The sequence below is a fragment of the Balaenoptera borealis genome (genome assembly GCF_965194805.1).
Source record: "Balaenoptera borealis genome assembly, chromosome: 4".
Lineage (NCBI taxonomy): Eukaryota > Metazoa > Chordata > Mammalia > Artiodactyla > Balaenopteridae > Balaenoptera > Balaenoptera borealis.
In genome coordinates this window covers 146,160,490-146,174,798 of record NC_138861.1, presented here as the reverse complement: position 1 = coordinate 146,174,798, position 14,309 = coordinate 146,160,490, and the positions used below count along the sequence as shown (strand labels likewise).

At 54.2% G+C, this 14,309-nt stretch overlaps 1 protein-coding gene across 2 annotated transcripts in view; it reads right to left on the bottom strand.

Moving 5' to 3' along the window:
- The window catches only part of TBC1D14 (TBC1 domain family member 14), a 99,710-nt gene extending 90,219 nt beyond the window's left edge, over positions 1 to 9,491 (bottom strand). The window contains exon 1 of one of the 2 annotated variants that reach the window (XM_082391445.1): positions 9,380 to 9,491. The gene's annotated coding sequence lies outside the window, so the exon portion shown is untranslated. Of the gene's footprint in view, positions 1 to 8,885; positions 9,045 to 9,379 lie in introns of those variants that run through there. The other variant, XM_082391448.1, reaches the window with a different exon arrangement.
- Between the last annotated feature and the right edge of the window lie 4,818 nt (positions 9,492 to 14,309).

Here is a 14,309-nt window from a genome sequence, read left to right as displayed (position 1 = left end):
ATTGAGGCTCAGGTTAAACGGGTCCATGGGACCTCCCTGCTGGCGCAGTGGTTAAGAATCCACCTGCCAATGCAAGGGACACGGGTTCGAGCCCTGGTCCAGGAAGATCCCACGTGCCGCAGAGTCAATAAGCCCGTGCACCACAACTACTGAGCCTGTGCTCTAGAGCCCGTGCTCCGCAACAAGAGAAGCCACTGCAATAAGAAGCCCGCGCACCACAACAAAGAGTAGCCCCCGCTCGCCGCAACTAGAGAAAGCCCGTGCGCAGCAACAAAGACCCAACGCAACCAAAAAAAAAAAAAAAAGAAATGGGTCCAGGATCATATTGTTATTTAGCGGCAGAGCTGGGATCTACAGGACTGACCCCAAAATAAGCCATAGTAGTGGATGAATGGCGTAGTTTGGGGTTATAAAAACCCAGGTCAGAAGGCTGGCTCAGTGAAGACGGATGATCAATAAAGGAAAAAACAAAGGCCATTAACCTGCAGTAAACACCTAAGCAAGGAGAGTCAGAGCTGCTGCTGACACCCAGGCCCCGCCTATGGTTCTCTGGCCTAAGACTGGGGTAGGAGGCGCATCAGCCTGGAGAGCACAGTCCCCTGTGGACTGAGAACCCTAGGGTGTGTTACATTACCTTCTCCTGTCCTTTTAAAACATCAAAAACTAAAGAAACCTGGTGGTGCATTTAAATTTGATCCATGGAATAGAAACCACGTAAAGAAGGGAACTTTGGGCTCAGTCCTTCCTGGGTTCTAATCCCAACTCCACTAGATTGCCTTGGGAGAATTAAATAAAGTGCCATGAGAAAGGCATTCAGCAGGCGGCCCCCACCGCAGGCACTGCTAGTAGCTGCTATCATAAAATAGCAAACAGTTGAAGGTCTGAAGCCTGGCAATAACACTGATAACCACTCCCTTTCGGGTGTTATTTTAGCTTTTGCAATGAGCTTCCCGCTCCCCTTCAGGAAGCCTGGCCTGCCTCTCACTGTCAACACAGCCAAAGCAAATTCATTAAAAGCAGAAAACGGGGGAGGGGTAATCTCCCTCCCTCCCAGACACTGAAGGAACCAGTCACACAGTGCAGCACTGGAGCAAAAACAGAAATAAGAAGGAATGAATTCAATTGCCGAATTCGGAAATAGACTGAACTATGTATAAAAACTTGAAATTTGACCCAGTGAGTAAGGAAGGGTTATTTAATCATGGTGTCATACTAATTGGTTATCAATTTTTCTTGGAAGGTAGAACTACACCAAAACAAAAGAAGCAAAATTAGAGCTTAATACAAAAATGAGATTATAAAGGTATTGCACAAAATAAAGTGCTTCCCTAACCTACAGAGCAAAAACTCAGTTCATCCTCGGAAAGGATCTGGGCATCACCTCACCACATGGGAACCTGTCTTAACTGTTTTGCAGTTCACACTGCCCTGAATTTCCTGGGCAGCGGCCCCTACCCTGAGTCCCCAGCCAGGAGTTCCTCCCAGGCAAGGCCACAGCAAACTGTCTCTGGAACCCTGTGCTGGGAAAGCTCCCGAACCAAACTATGCTGTGAAACAACAGGATTCACAACGGGACGACACAGGAAGACAAATCTGTACACCAATTTGGAAGTTCTACTTTTCTTGTTTTTTAATTAAGAGAAAAATCCAGTAAGAAACATTTTTAGCACATAGTTAAGAGCTAATCTTTGGCAATGTCAAAGGTAATGAAAATTATCCAAATACCATCAACACACCAACTGGTCAAACTGGCAAAAATCCATAAACACAAGAGGAAAAACACAGGAAGCAGAGCTGAGACCCTCTGACAGCCCCAGCTGAAATTCTGGCCCTGGCACTTACTAGCTGGGGAGATGCTCAACCTTTTTGAGCCTCAACTTCCCTCCTCCCCAGGAGGAAAAGGGGGCGTTACCATACACCTCACAGGCTGGCTAAGGATAAATGAAAAGAGGTTTGGTGAAGCACCGGCATACCTGTACCTGACACACAGCAGGTGCCCAATAAATGTGAATTTCCTCCACTTCAGCCACATAAAGAACTGAAGTACCTGAAAAAAAAACACTGAATTTAAACTGAAATTTTGACACGAGAATAGGCAGCAACATGGAACAAGTGTGTTATGTGAACCCAAGGACCCCTTCTCCTCTGAGTTGCCAAGATGGAAGCACAGGAAAGAAAGAAACAAGGTCAGAGTCCAAAGCCGCTTGGCGGTGGCCTCGTCCTCCGTCTTCTCTCCTCTGCCTTGGGGCCACAGAGAGAAGCCCGAGGGCCTCTTCTAGGGAGAAGCTGAGGGACCTTTGAGGCCTCCGATGGTTCCAAGTCCAGCTTAAGTTCCTTAAACTTGAGGAACAGCCTCAGAGAACAGCCTTCAGAGAAATAAACCTAAAAGGGAAAAAGTACTTCCCCTTGCAACATACTCTAAGACCAAACTCCGCAAGGGCCAAGGCCACCTGTCCTCAAGCCCTTTCACCTGGCGCTACCAGTGCCATAAAACCAGAAGCCGCACTCCAGAGCACCTGCCTTCCAACGGGGCCCGGCAGGGGGAGGCTGCACAAAGGGGGTGCTTCCAAGAGAGGCGGCAGGGTGGACTCTGGAAGCCAGCCAGGAGACCAGCTGCGGATGGCCTGCCTCCAAATCACACGTTTTCTAAAGACAGAGTAAGCCTAAATTCCCCAGGCCGGCCCAGGGCCCTCTGGATCCATCCCTGCCAGCCACACCAGCCTCATGCTGTCACCCTCACCTCTCTCAACACGCAGCCGTCCTGCGCCACTGCCGCAGGTACTCTCCCCAGCTCTGCCATCAGCGCCCCTGGGGATCTGGGAGCGTGTGCCACAAGGAGACACAGCACGTTTCCAAGGCCGCTCCTCTGAGAAGGCTTCCTCAACTCTCCCAGGAGGCTGCAGGCCCTCCTTCCTCCTGAGCTCCTTGCGGTCACACCCCACCTACAGCAGTTTCCGTATCTCTCTCCCCTGGCTCCTAAGCTTCAGGTGGGCACATGCTGCTAACAGTTTCTGGATACCACTGCCTGGTCAAATGCCTAGCACGGTTAAGGATTAAAAAATCTATTTGCGGGACTTCCCTGGTGACGGTCCGGTGGTCAAGACTCCGCGCTTCCACTGCAGGGGGCGTAAGTTCAATTCCTGGTGGGGGAACTAAGATCCCACATGCCGCGCAGTGCAGCCAAAAAAAAAAAAAATTCTATTTGCTGAATTAATTATTACTAACAACTACATTCTAGTTGTGGGCAGGTTTCAGGGGCAATCCATCCAAGAAATATCTGTTGAGAGCTGGGTTGTGTTTCAAGAACAAGGTGAGCAGGGGAGGTCACAGAAGAGGAAGAAAATCCATCGCGCTCCCAGCAGTGCGTGCAGACAGCAGACCCAGCAGGTGAGCGGTGACCGCCCTGTGCGCCGTACCCGCCGCTAGACTAGCCGGCGAGGAACACTGTCAACACCTGACGGCTCAGGAAAGCAAAACGAAATTTCCCTCTGCAGTTGTTTCCCAAAGTCTCACACGACGCCCTGCACAGTGGCCGCCACAGCATGCGACCTGGGCTCTCAGAGTCACCCAGGCACAGCCCGGCACCAGATCCAAGTCTGATGAAGAGCAGCAATCACCGCCCGGAGGAGAGAAACACACGAGACATAACGCACAGCTAAGAGGAAGGCTTTTTATTCCAGGCGGCAAGGCCACCTGAATTTTATTTACCTGCCACAAAACTGAGTTCTGCAGGAAGCAAAGAGGAAAAGTGCCCAAGAGACTGAAACAACCTTCACTCCCAGGGGCCCGTCTTTAGTTTAATACAAGTCAGAGAGTGGAGAGCAGCTCTGCCAGTGACTCTGAATAAGGCTTCGGAAAACAAGTCCATCTTGAAGCAACAATTTAATTTTCTCCTCCTTCAAAAGTAATGGGACTAAGTCTTGACCAAGTCTTCATAAATAAAAGAAACAGTCTATGAAACCAAAACTAAATGATTTAGTTAGGGTCCCAGGGGAAAACAAGTCCACCCACTGGTGGCTTCAGGGAGAGATAATTCTGCCCATCCAGGCAGACATCCTCTGCACTCATCTCCCGTGGCTCCTTCCTGCCCACGGGGCGCGTGCTATACACAGCCTCCCTTGTCCCAGCTCCTCTCTGGCACCCCCATCAGCACGGGGACGACGCCACCCTCCCTGATCCTCCAAGGAGGGTGCGCTCATCTTCGCTGCCAAGCCTCCCGTCAACCCAGGCCTGCCGCTGCTTTCCGTACCCTTCCGCTTAAGAGTCAGGCGCACACGGCCCCTTTCCATCAGCCATGGCCTGAGGGCACGTCTGTCACAGATCCAAAGTTTCAAGAGGGCAGGAACTAGGTCTGCAACTCCTGACAACACCAGAGCATCGCCATAAAACTACAGTTTCATGAGTACCAGGCCCTGTTCTAAGCTCCTAACACGCCATTCTGTTTCAGAGCCCTCAGCAGCCCTTTGCGCTGTATTATCCCCACTGCACAGAGGAGGAAACTGAAGCACACAGCTTACCCAGGCCTCCACTTTCACGTGGCAGCAGCTGGGGCCTGAGCCCAAGTCTGTGACCCCAAAGCCCCTTGGTAAGCTTTGCTACTCACAGCCCTAATGCAGACATCAAGCACCTCCTCAAATCCTCATCCCTCCTGTGAAAGAAGAGGATTCCACAGATGGGAACAACGCTGGGCTGAGCCAGAGGCAGCGACCTGCCCAAGGTCTTGCAGGGAGGGTCCCACCTGAGTCTTCTCTCTCCAACACCTGCGTCACCCTCCAGAAGGCCTCTCAGGGGTCCTTCACGTTTCCTGGTGAGGATGCTGCTGGGACCGCCAGACTCCCCACAGGAGTGGCTCCCCCAGGCCTTCACCTCAAGCCTGGACCAAACACCAAGGACAACCCACTGACCTATGAGACATCTCCCAAGGGAATCAGACATTTGTGTAGAGGGCTCACAAGCACCAACCACTGTGAGTCTCTTTCTCTTTTTAATTCAAGTCCTGGCTTAGGCAGAAAAGAGCCTGGAAAGAAAGGCACAGGACGTTCTGGATCTCAGGCACCTCGGCATTAACAATTAACACAAGCAGCTGCCTCTGCTCACCGGTGCACGCGGCACGTTGGGCACTGTGTTTGGTGTCCACGCCCACCATCTATGATCTGTGTAACCTCCCCAGCAACTCCCAGAGCTGAGGACACCGTCATCACCATCTCACAGACAAGACCGAGGCGCAGATGGAACGCAGAATGAAGTGGTCCTGCTGGGGCGGACCTGGATCCTACACCTGGAAAGGTGCTTACTCTTTCCACTGCTGCACAAGCGGCCTAAAATAATGGATTAATGTGCACTACATAGAAAGGGAAAGTCGGGACTTCCCTGGCGGTCCAGTGCTTAAGACTCCATGCTTCCACTGCGGGGGGGGGCGGGGGGGGGGGTTGATCCCTGGTCAGGGAACTAAGACCCCGCATGCTACGCGGCACAGGCAAAAAAAAAAAAAACAAAAAACCACAGAATGGGAAAGTTAACTAGAAAAGTAGTTTGTTTTTTTAAAAGAGTTATTCTTTAGGATAAAAACAATCCTAAAAAAGAATTTCCTAGAAGCCCAATATATTCCTCTGGAGGGTGCACGGCAACTTTGAGGCACCTGGAACTCAACACGATGTAGTTCAATAAGTTTCCATCCATCAGCAAGCCAGGCAGAAACTTGCGTTAAACTGGCTGAGGGTCCCCAGACGCTCCTTCCCAACCCTAAGGAACAGATATTTAACTTACACCGCCCCAAAGGTGGTGATGTTTAAAAGGCATAGGTGGGACATTTTAAATTAAGGACTTTCAGTGCACAGGGGAGGTTTCCCCTCTACCCCAAAATGTTTCAGCTTCATATAGCGATTTACCAAAACTAATCATCGTAAGTACCTGTAAAGTGACCGAGAGGCAACTCACAGGTTCGGAAGATAGTCCACTTAACAAAGCCAACACAATTTATAATCTTAATTATTAATAAGACAAATAATTTACTGAATTTACCGAACACCAAACATACTAGGAGCTATCACATGCTCTAATCATCACAAGCCTGCCAAGTACACTCAAGAAACTATGAGATTCAGAGAGGCTGAGTGACACACCCAAGGTCACACAGCAAGAGAAACAGGATTCAAACCGGGTCTGACATCAAAGGCCAAACATGGCTTGCTGGAGTGCTTAAGAGTACAGACCCTAAACTTTGTGATCATCGATAAGCTAAATACAACAACATTTAGACTTCTCTGTATGTATGTTAGACTTCAATAGAAAAGTTTTAAAACTAAAATACACAAGGGGAAAAAATAATGCAGGTTCTGGAGGCAGACCGCATAGGTTCAAATCCTGGCCCCTCCGCCTAGCAGCTGTGTGACCTTGGACTAGTTTAACTTCTCTGTGCCTCGATTTCCACGTAGTAAGAGGGGGACAATAATAGACTCTATTCATTAGGCAGTTGACAAGATGGGGGGAAGAGATCCACATAAAGCCTTTAGAATCGTGCCTTGGAAGATGCTGGCTGGCGTCACTCTTCCCCGGGCACCCGACACGGCCAGCCAGCTCAGGCCCCCTATTTTAGCAACTCATTTGCATAAGCAAGCCCAGACACAGCCAGTCTGCACAGCCTCACTGTACGGCTTCCCCCTGTCACCAGCATCTCTCCTTGCACCTCCGCTGCGGCACTGACTGAGCGCTGGGCCTCAGCTTCCCCATCTGTCAAATGAGGTGATTAGCCCAGCCAAGCTACCCGAGGTCCTTCCAACCTGACAATCTAGAATTCTAAACCCAGACCCCAGAAACTTTATACCCTCCCTACAGCAAACATTAACAGACAACACGTACCCATTTTCCTAAACTCCTCTTTTACATATTAGGTATAAATGTCTAGTGTGATGACAAATCTTCTCCGAGGTCTCAAAGCTCTGCGAGCGCCCACGGCATGCTGGCCAGGCATCCTCTGTGCCGAGGGTGAGGACGCGACAGTCAGAAGCTCGGACCAACAGGGAAGACAGATTCTTAAACACGTTGCTCTGGTAAGCTGTGTCCTCTCCGTTGAGAGGTCTTCGGCAGAGCACAAGCAAGAGGAAGTGGAGGTATGATGGGCAGGAATTCACCCGCTGGACAGAGGGGAGTAGGGCAGTGGGAGGGGGAGATGGAGAAGTGGAAGGGCGGAGGGGCGGAGGGGTGGAGAAGTAGAGAGAGGGTGCCTGAGGGGAACTGCAGGGATCCGCGGGGGCCAGGTGAGGCGGCCCTGATGCGGAGCGTGAGAGGGTGGGCTGGGGGCAGACTGCAGAAACTCAGTCTCGCGAGCATGGAGCAAGCCCAGCTGGGCGCCGTGAAGGACACCGAGATGAGCGGAGCCTGGCCCCGTGACCTGCCTCAGTGTGAATGTCGTCCCTGCCTCTCTCCAGCTGGGTGACCCTGAACCAGTTACCCGACCGCCCTCGATGTGTCCCAAAGGGTGCATTCACTCAATAACCCTGAGCCCCAAGAACATGCCAGGTTCTCACGAGGGCTGGAAATCAGGTGGAGCCCACAGTCTCAAGGGGTCAAACATACCACCACCAAGACAGGAGTAAGACAGCCTGGGTTGGGGGGTGGGAGGGAGGAGCAACCCAGGTGGCACAGGGGCCAAGAAGTTGGAAAGAAGCCCTACCCAAACCTGAGACACGGGTTGGTACTGGCCAGATAAACCGGGCAAGAGGAAGGGGCTGCTGTAAGGTCTGGCCTGGTCCATGCACAGCCCCTAACAGTGCCCAGCAGCCACCCATCCTCTACAAAGGCGGCCAAGACAACGGCGAGGTGCCAACAGCCTGCAGACACGGGCCCCAAGACACCGCCCTCCCCCGTAAACGAAGGGCGTGAGTCCGTGCCCAGGAGCCTCCTGCCCACAGAACTTCCCAAAGCCAAGCTTCCACTTCCACGTCCAAATTGGAGCAGATGGCGCCTGTGCAACTTTGAAACACACGCCGCTGCCCGTGGCCCGCTGCGCAGGCGCGGGGTCTGGGGTCCGCCGGCCGGCGCTGCGGCCTCGTGAGGAGGAGCCTTCCCGGCGGCCGCAGCCCCCCGCTCCTTCCCCGGGGCAGCTCCCTGTCCCCACGCAGCTCCTGCCCCTCAGCCTCCCGCTGGAAAGCATCCCCAGGCGCGGGTCCCCGAGGCTGAGGGGGGCTGTAGGCCAGGTACGGGGGCCCCTGAAGCAAAAGGGAGTCCCCGGCCTGGGGAGTAGGCGGTCCCAAGAGAAGGGGGGCGTCTGCGGCCCCAGAACAGGGATCTGAGAAGCAAGGGGGTCGAGAGCTGCCAGGTGGACCCAGAGATGGAGGGGGTTCCGGGCGGTCGGAGGCTCCGAGGTGTGGGGAGAGGGGCTCCGGCGAGTCGGGGACAGCAAAGTGCCGGGGGTCCCAAGGGTCGGGGGCCCTGAGGTGGACGGGGTCCCGGCGGCTGGGGGGCTCCGAAGTGGCGGGATACCGGTGTTCGGTGGCCCCGACGCCGTGGGGGCTCTCATGGGTTGGGGGGCGCCGAGCCGGCTCCTCTCCCGGCCCGGGAGCCCCGCGCGTCTGAGGGGGAAAACTTTTCGTCAAGTTCCGGGAAAGGAGCGGGTCGGGGCGCGCGTCTCACCTAGGAGCGGGCGAGCCGAGCGCCCCCGGGCCCCGCGATGCTCCCCGTGACCCACGCGCTCCCCCGGCGCGGGAGGAAGCGGCAGCCGCGCGTCGAGGGGGCGCGCAGGCAGGACCCGAACCCGCGCGGCCAGCTCCGCCCCGCCTCAGGCCGCCTCCCCGCTCCGGTCGACGCTGCAGCAGGTGGCAGCGGCCCCGCGCGCCCCGGCGCCCTCCCTCCCTCGCGGCCCGGCCCTCGCCGGAGGCCCTCAGTACCGGAGTTAGCGCGGGTCCGACGCCATCCGCGGGGCCCGTGGGCCCGCAGCCCAGGCCCTGCGGGACCCGCAACTTGCGCGGCGAAGACCCCGGCGCTGCAGGCGGCGGGCCGGGCCGGCAGGTGCCCGCGAGCCGCCCGCAGCCAACAGCGGCGCGCGCCCTCGCCCCGCCCCGCGCACCCTCGCCCCGCCCCGCGCACCCTCGCCCCGCCCCGCGCACCCTCGCCCCGCCCCGCGCACCCTCGCCCCGCCCCGTGCCTGCGCGGGCTGCTCTTCCGCCCGGGCTGCCGCGCCCAGCCGGGCTGCCGCTGCTCCTCGAGCTCGACGCTCGTCCAGCTGCCCCTCCTCCGGCCCGCTCGCCCGCCCGCCACGGGCCTCGGAGCGGCGTTGCCGGACCTTTTCTCTCCCGAAGGGCAAGAGGATCCGCGAAGGGAGGCCTGAGGGGATTTTCATGCCCGCAGATCCCCTGTGGACACCCATCAGGGGCCTCCTTACCTGGTCGGCTCCACCCGCGGCCATCTTGGAAGTGGGAAGCGCCCGGGAGGGGGAAGGGGCACGAGCGGGCAGCGACCAGGCGTGGGGAGCCGAGCAACGGAGCGCATCGATGGGCGCCCCTGCCCCCGAGCAGGTGTGCGGGGGAGGAAGAGCCCGGCCCCCACCTGGCCGCAGGCGAGAGGCCAGGTGGGCAAGTTCCGAGCTCGGGCCCGGGACGTACAGCTTCGGGAAAGTCGCTTTGACGTCTTCCCTGCCGGGCCTTAGTCTCTTAATCTGTAAAACGGGCTTTTCTGTTAGTTGTCTTTTATCGAGCTGTTACGCAATGCATAGCGCCGTGCCTCCCCAAACTTGTCTGCACTTAAGCGTCTCCTGGGGATCTTAGAAAATTTCAAAACCCAGGCCACACCCCAGGCCAACTAAATCAGTCTCTGGAGGTAAGGTGCAGTTTTGGAAGCTGGGTAATGTGCAGACAAGTTTAGGAGCCGCTGGCCTAGCGTTAATGTGCATTACTTCCCGTCAATATTGCAGAAACTCCAGAGACAGGGTCTATGATCAAAACCGTCGTACAGAGTGGGAGATGAAGTCACTTACCCAAGGTTCAGGGCTGGTCAGTAGCTGAGAGGGGTCAGAAGCCAGATGCCCCGCCCCAGACCGCCTTCCAGGATCATGCAAGGCCCTGAATAAGAAAGCTCTTGTTCACTGGTTGTTGACCCCTTCCTCATCCCCCTCCTAGAATGTAGGCTCCCTGAGCCAAACCGGGCTTATCTTGTTTACTGGTATGTTCCCTGAGCCTGAAAGATTATATTCTGAGGACATCAAGGCAAGAGGAAAGACTCCAGTGATTGGGAGCTGGAAGGCCTGGGTTCCAAGCTAGGATTGGCTCCTGCCAACCAGGACCCGGGAGGGCTGTCACGGCCAGAACTACCACAGAGGAAACCTCAGAGAGACAGCCAGGGCCTGTCTAGCAGGGCCGTCGGGGACAGGAAGGCTGATCTCTCCATCACAGCATCTGGAAGCACGCGGTGGAAGATTAATTTGGGCTGCGGTCCTTAGCGCTGGGCCGAAGCGCCCCTGACTTGTTTCTCCTGCCTGGGTCATAGCTCTGATAACTCTTAGCACCTATTATGATAGCAGGAGAGATGAGAACTTTAAAAAGGAAATCTGTTAAATAGAATACACTAACACCCTTCACAGTGCTTCTGTTATGCTTAGGGCATAATGGAGGCTTTATAAATGCTTACATTTCTGGATGTTTTAAGGAAAACTAATACCAGGTCTCCTTCAAGCGCCCCCCGCCCCAGTGTGCCCTCCTGAGCTTAGTTTAAGGAAGCAGGAAAGTACAGACTTGCTTCAGGCCTGACTTAATTAGCAGTTTAATACATCAGATTAATAAATCTGCCTTTACAGTGTTCTTTGCGACTCCCCAAATCCCTTCGAGCCCTCATTGTCAGTCTTAGGGTTTTAAAACCCCACAATGACAGGAACCATTGTTCTACATCCAGAACCGAGGAAGTTTGTGGTCCATGGGTTTGCATTTGGCGCCCTCTGTCTGCCTTTTCCTCACCCCTGCCCCAGCCCAGAGCTCCCCACTGGAGCCCATCTGTCACTTAACACCCTCAGTGTGATTTGACCTATTTCTTACCCCTTGTCATCAGCACCCAGGAGTGTTCTAGATAAATCCTCATTGCAACTTCAGCCTAACAAAATTAAAAAGACAGTGAACAAGACGAGCTGCGTGGCAGTGGGCACTCACAGCACCTCCCAGCCCCCGTCTCTGATACGGAGATGACAACTGTATCAGGGTGGTCAGCGCCGTGTCCCCCCTCTGCTGGCTCACCGCTGCCTGCCTAGGGGAAGCCATCCCGGCTCCCCTGTGCAGACCTAACCGCCAGGGTCCCAGCCTGATTCTCACCTGGTCGCTCCTTTGGGGGCTGTAAAGCTGCTGCTTGATGTAGAGAAGCACCAGGCCTGCAGCTGCCTCGCCTCAGTTCCAGGCACAGGACTGGTGGGTGGTGGCCTGGCCTGGATAAGCCCTGGAACCTTCCCTCCCTTCCCTTCCCCAACTTTCCCCACCTCAACAAGGCTCTGAGCATCTCCGCCTCCCGAACTGTGTGAGGATTAAATGTAAAACAACTGTCCGGGGATTTCCCTGGTGGTCCAGTGGTTAGGACTCCGTGCTTTCACTGCCGAGGGCCCGGGTTCAATCCCTGGTCGGGGAACTAAGATCCCACAAGCCACACGGCAGGACCAAAAAAGAAAAGAAAAAACCCAGCTGTCTGGTTTTGTCGGTTTCTGGCATATCTGAGGGAGCTCTTCCGAGCAATATAATGTAGAGAAAGTGTGTTAGTCAACCCGCCAAGGTGAGGAGAGATGCTAAGATTCTCCAGGGATCCCTCGGAGGGACTTCTTCAAGCCTGACCTCTGAGCCTCCCCAAGCTCGCCAAGCAGGAGTGGGAAGCCCTTCCCAGGGTGACTGATTCCCACGGAAGCCAGGCCTGAGCCCACTCTGTGCCGGCGCCCTGGGCTCCAGGAACATCAGAGTGACTGACAGCCCACAGTTCCTGCGCCCATGGAGCCCCTCGAGGGGCAGACAGACGTGGCACCTCGCAAATGCACTCACATCCCCTCGCCAGGAAAATAGTAACTGACCAGGGGCAGACCCCAGAAGGGTCACCAGCAGGGTGTCAGAGCTGGCGGGACCCTTACGAGTCCTCAAGCCCACCCCTCTCATTATTCAGTGGGGAAAGTGAGGCCCAGAGACAGACATGGGGAGGGGCCCAAGGTCAGGTGGGGAAGGGGGTGGGTACAGGACCCTGGCCAGTAGCCTCTGCCCTGCCAAACCCCCTGTGCACCTCTTCTTGGGAGATGTGGGGATCTAGTCTCCCAAAGGCATATTTTGCCCCCGACTCTTCCCCAGCCCCAGGAATGTGAGCTCCTTAAATATTTGTTGAATGCGTGAATAAACCTTTGCCATACCTGCACTTACGTGAGCCTTCCCAGGTGCCCCATGCTGTGCTGGCTGTTTCACCCCATTACCACACCTACTGGCACGTTGACTCCTGCTTTACAGGTGGGGAAACAGGCGCAGTGAGGTGAGGCCACGCAGCTTGGCTCTCACAGCTTGCCCCCCACTGTCCAAAAGCTCCTGCCCACTCGCCATCCTCCCTCCCACCTTCCTTGCCCCCAGCTTCTGTTCAGGGCCACCGGGGGCCCAGGATGTGAATGAAAGTACCAGAGGCAGTCACACTTCACTTGGGAGTCTCAGCAGGCCGTCCCCACCAGGCAGAGGCAGATTGCGCAACCATCATTTATTTCAAAAGAGCTTTCCTCTGGCCCAAGGGCTTTCAGAAATCCAGGAAAGCCTATCTTTTCTGTCTTCATTCCTTGGAATAAAAGAATTCACTGTGGAGATGGAAGTTCTCGTTTTTAGGACACAGTGCCTGGAACTTGGGTTTGCCTTGTCGCTTCTGAAAATTGATCAAGATGAGGAAAAAAAACAAAGTCAAGAGTAGCCCAGGTAGCTGGAGGTAAGCCTTCCAGCAACCTCAGGCCCGGAGAAGATGGCCAGAGACACAGAGACGGAAAAGTGTCATAACAACCAGAGTCGTCACCACGAACCTCTGCAGTTTGCTGCAAAGAAGCAGCGTCAGACCCTCACAACCAGACCATCAACTCGTATTTTACTCAGTTTTAACAAGGGCAGTTACCTGTTTCTTACCTGCAGAGGTTAAAATCAGTGAATTCAGGGAGGTGGAACTCCTAGAAGTATTATAGCACATTTATAAAAAGGAGAAGGTGTGGCTCCAGCAAAAGAGAAAATTATAACACACTGAATCCTTTTCATCTAATAGTGCACTTGAAGGGAGTTGTCCTTATAAAAAAAAAATACCCCCAAATTCAGGCAAAGACTGTTGTAAAAATATGCTCACTCGGGCTTCCCTGGTGGCGCAGTGGTTGAGAATCTGCCTGCTAATGCAGGGGACACGGGTTCGAGCCCTGGTCTGGGAAGATCCCACATGCCGCGGAGCAACTGGGCCCGTGAGCCACAACTACTGAGCCTGCGCGTCTGGAGCCTGTGCTCAGCAACAAGAGAGGCCGCGATAGTGAGAGGCCCGCGCACCGCGATGAAGAGTGGCCCCCACTTGCCGCAACTAGAGAAAGCCCTCACACAGAAACGAACACCCAACACAGCCATATTTAAATAAATTAATTAATTAATTTAAAAAAAATTAAAAAAAAAAATATGCTCACTGAAGTGTTACTTACAACAGTGAAATGGATATGATGTGGACGTCCAACCATGCGGGAAGCTTAACTAACTGGAGAGACTTTTATGCAGCCATTTAAAAAAATCTTCAGGGCTTCCCTGGTGGCGCAGTGGTTAAGAATCCGCCTGCCAATGCAGGGAACACGGGTTCGAACCCTGGTCCGGGAAGATCCCACATGCCGCGGAGCAACGAAGGCCGTGCGCCACAACTACTGAGCCCGCGCTCTAGAGCCCGCGAGCCACAACTACTGACACCTAGGGCCGGTGCTCAACAACAAGAGAAGCCACCACGATGAGAAGCCCGCACAGCGCAAGGAAGAGTAGCCCCCGCTCGCCGCAACTAGAGGAAGCCCCCACGCAGCAACAAAGACCCAATGCAGCCAAAATTTAATTAATTAATTAATTAAAATAAAATAAAATTAAAAAATCTTCAAGTAGTTTATTATAGCAAAGAGGAAATGCATAAGTTGTACGAGTGATGCTGAATTTTAAATAAAATATAATCATAGAATATGGAATGTCATCCACAGAAACAAACAGGAAGAAACACTCAGATGATATCAGAACACACATGATTACCTTCTGATTATGTATTTTGAAACTTTTAGATTTCCCCGCAATAAACGAATGCTCTATTTATAGTGTTTTTTTTTTGGCCACGCC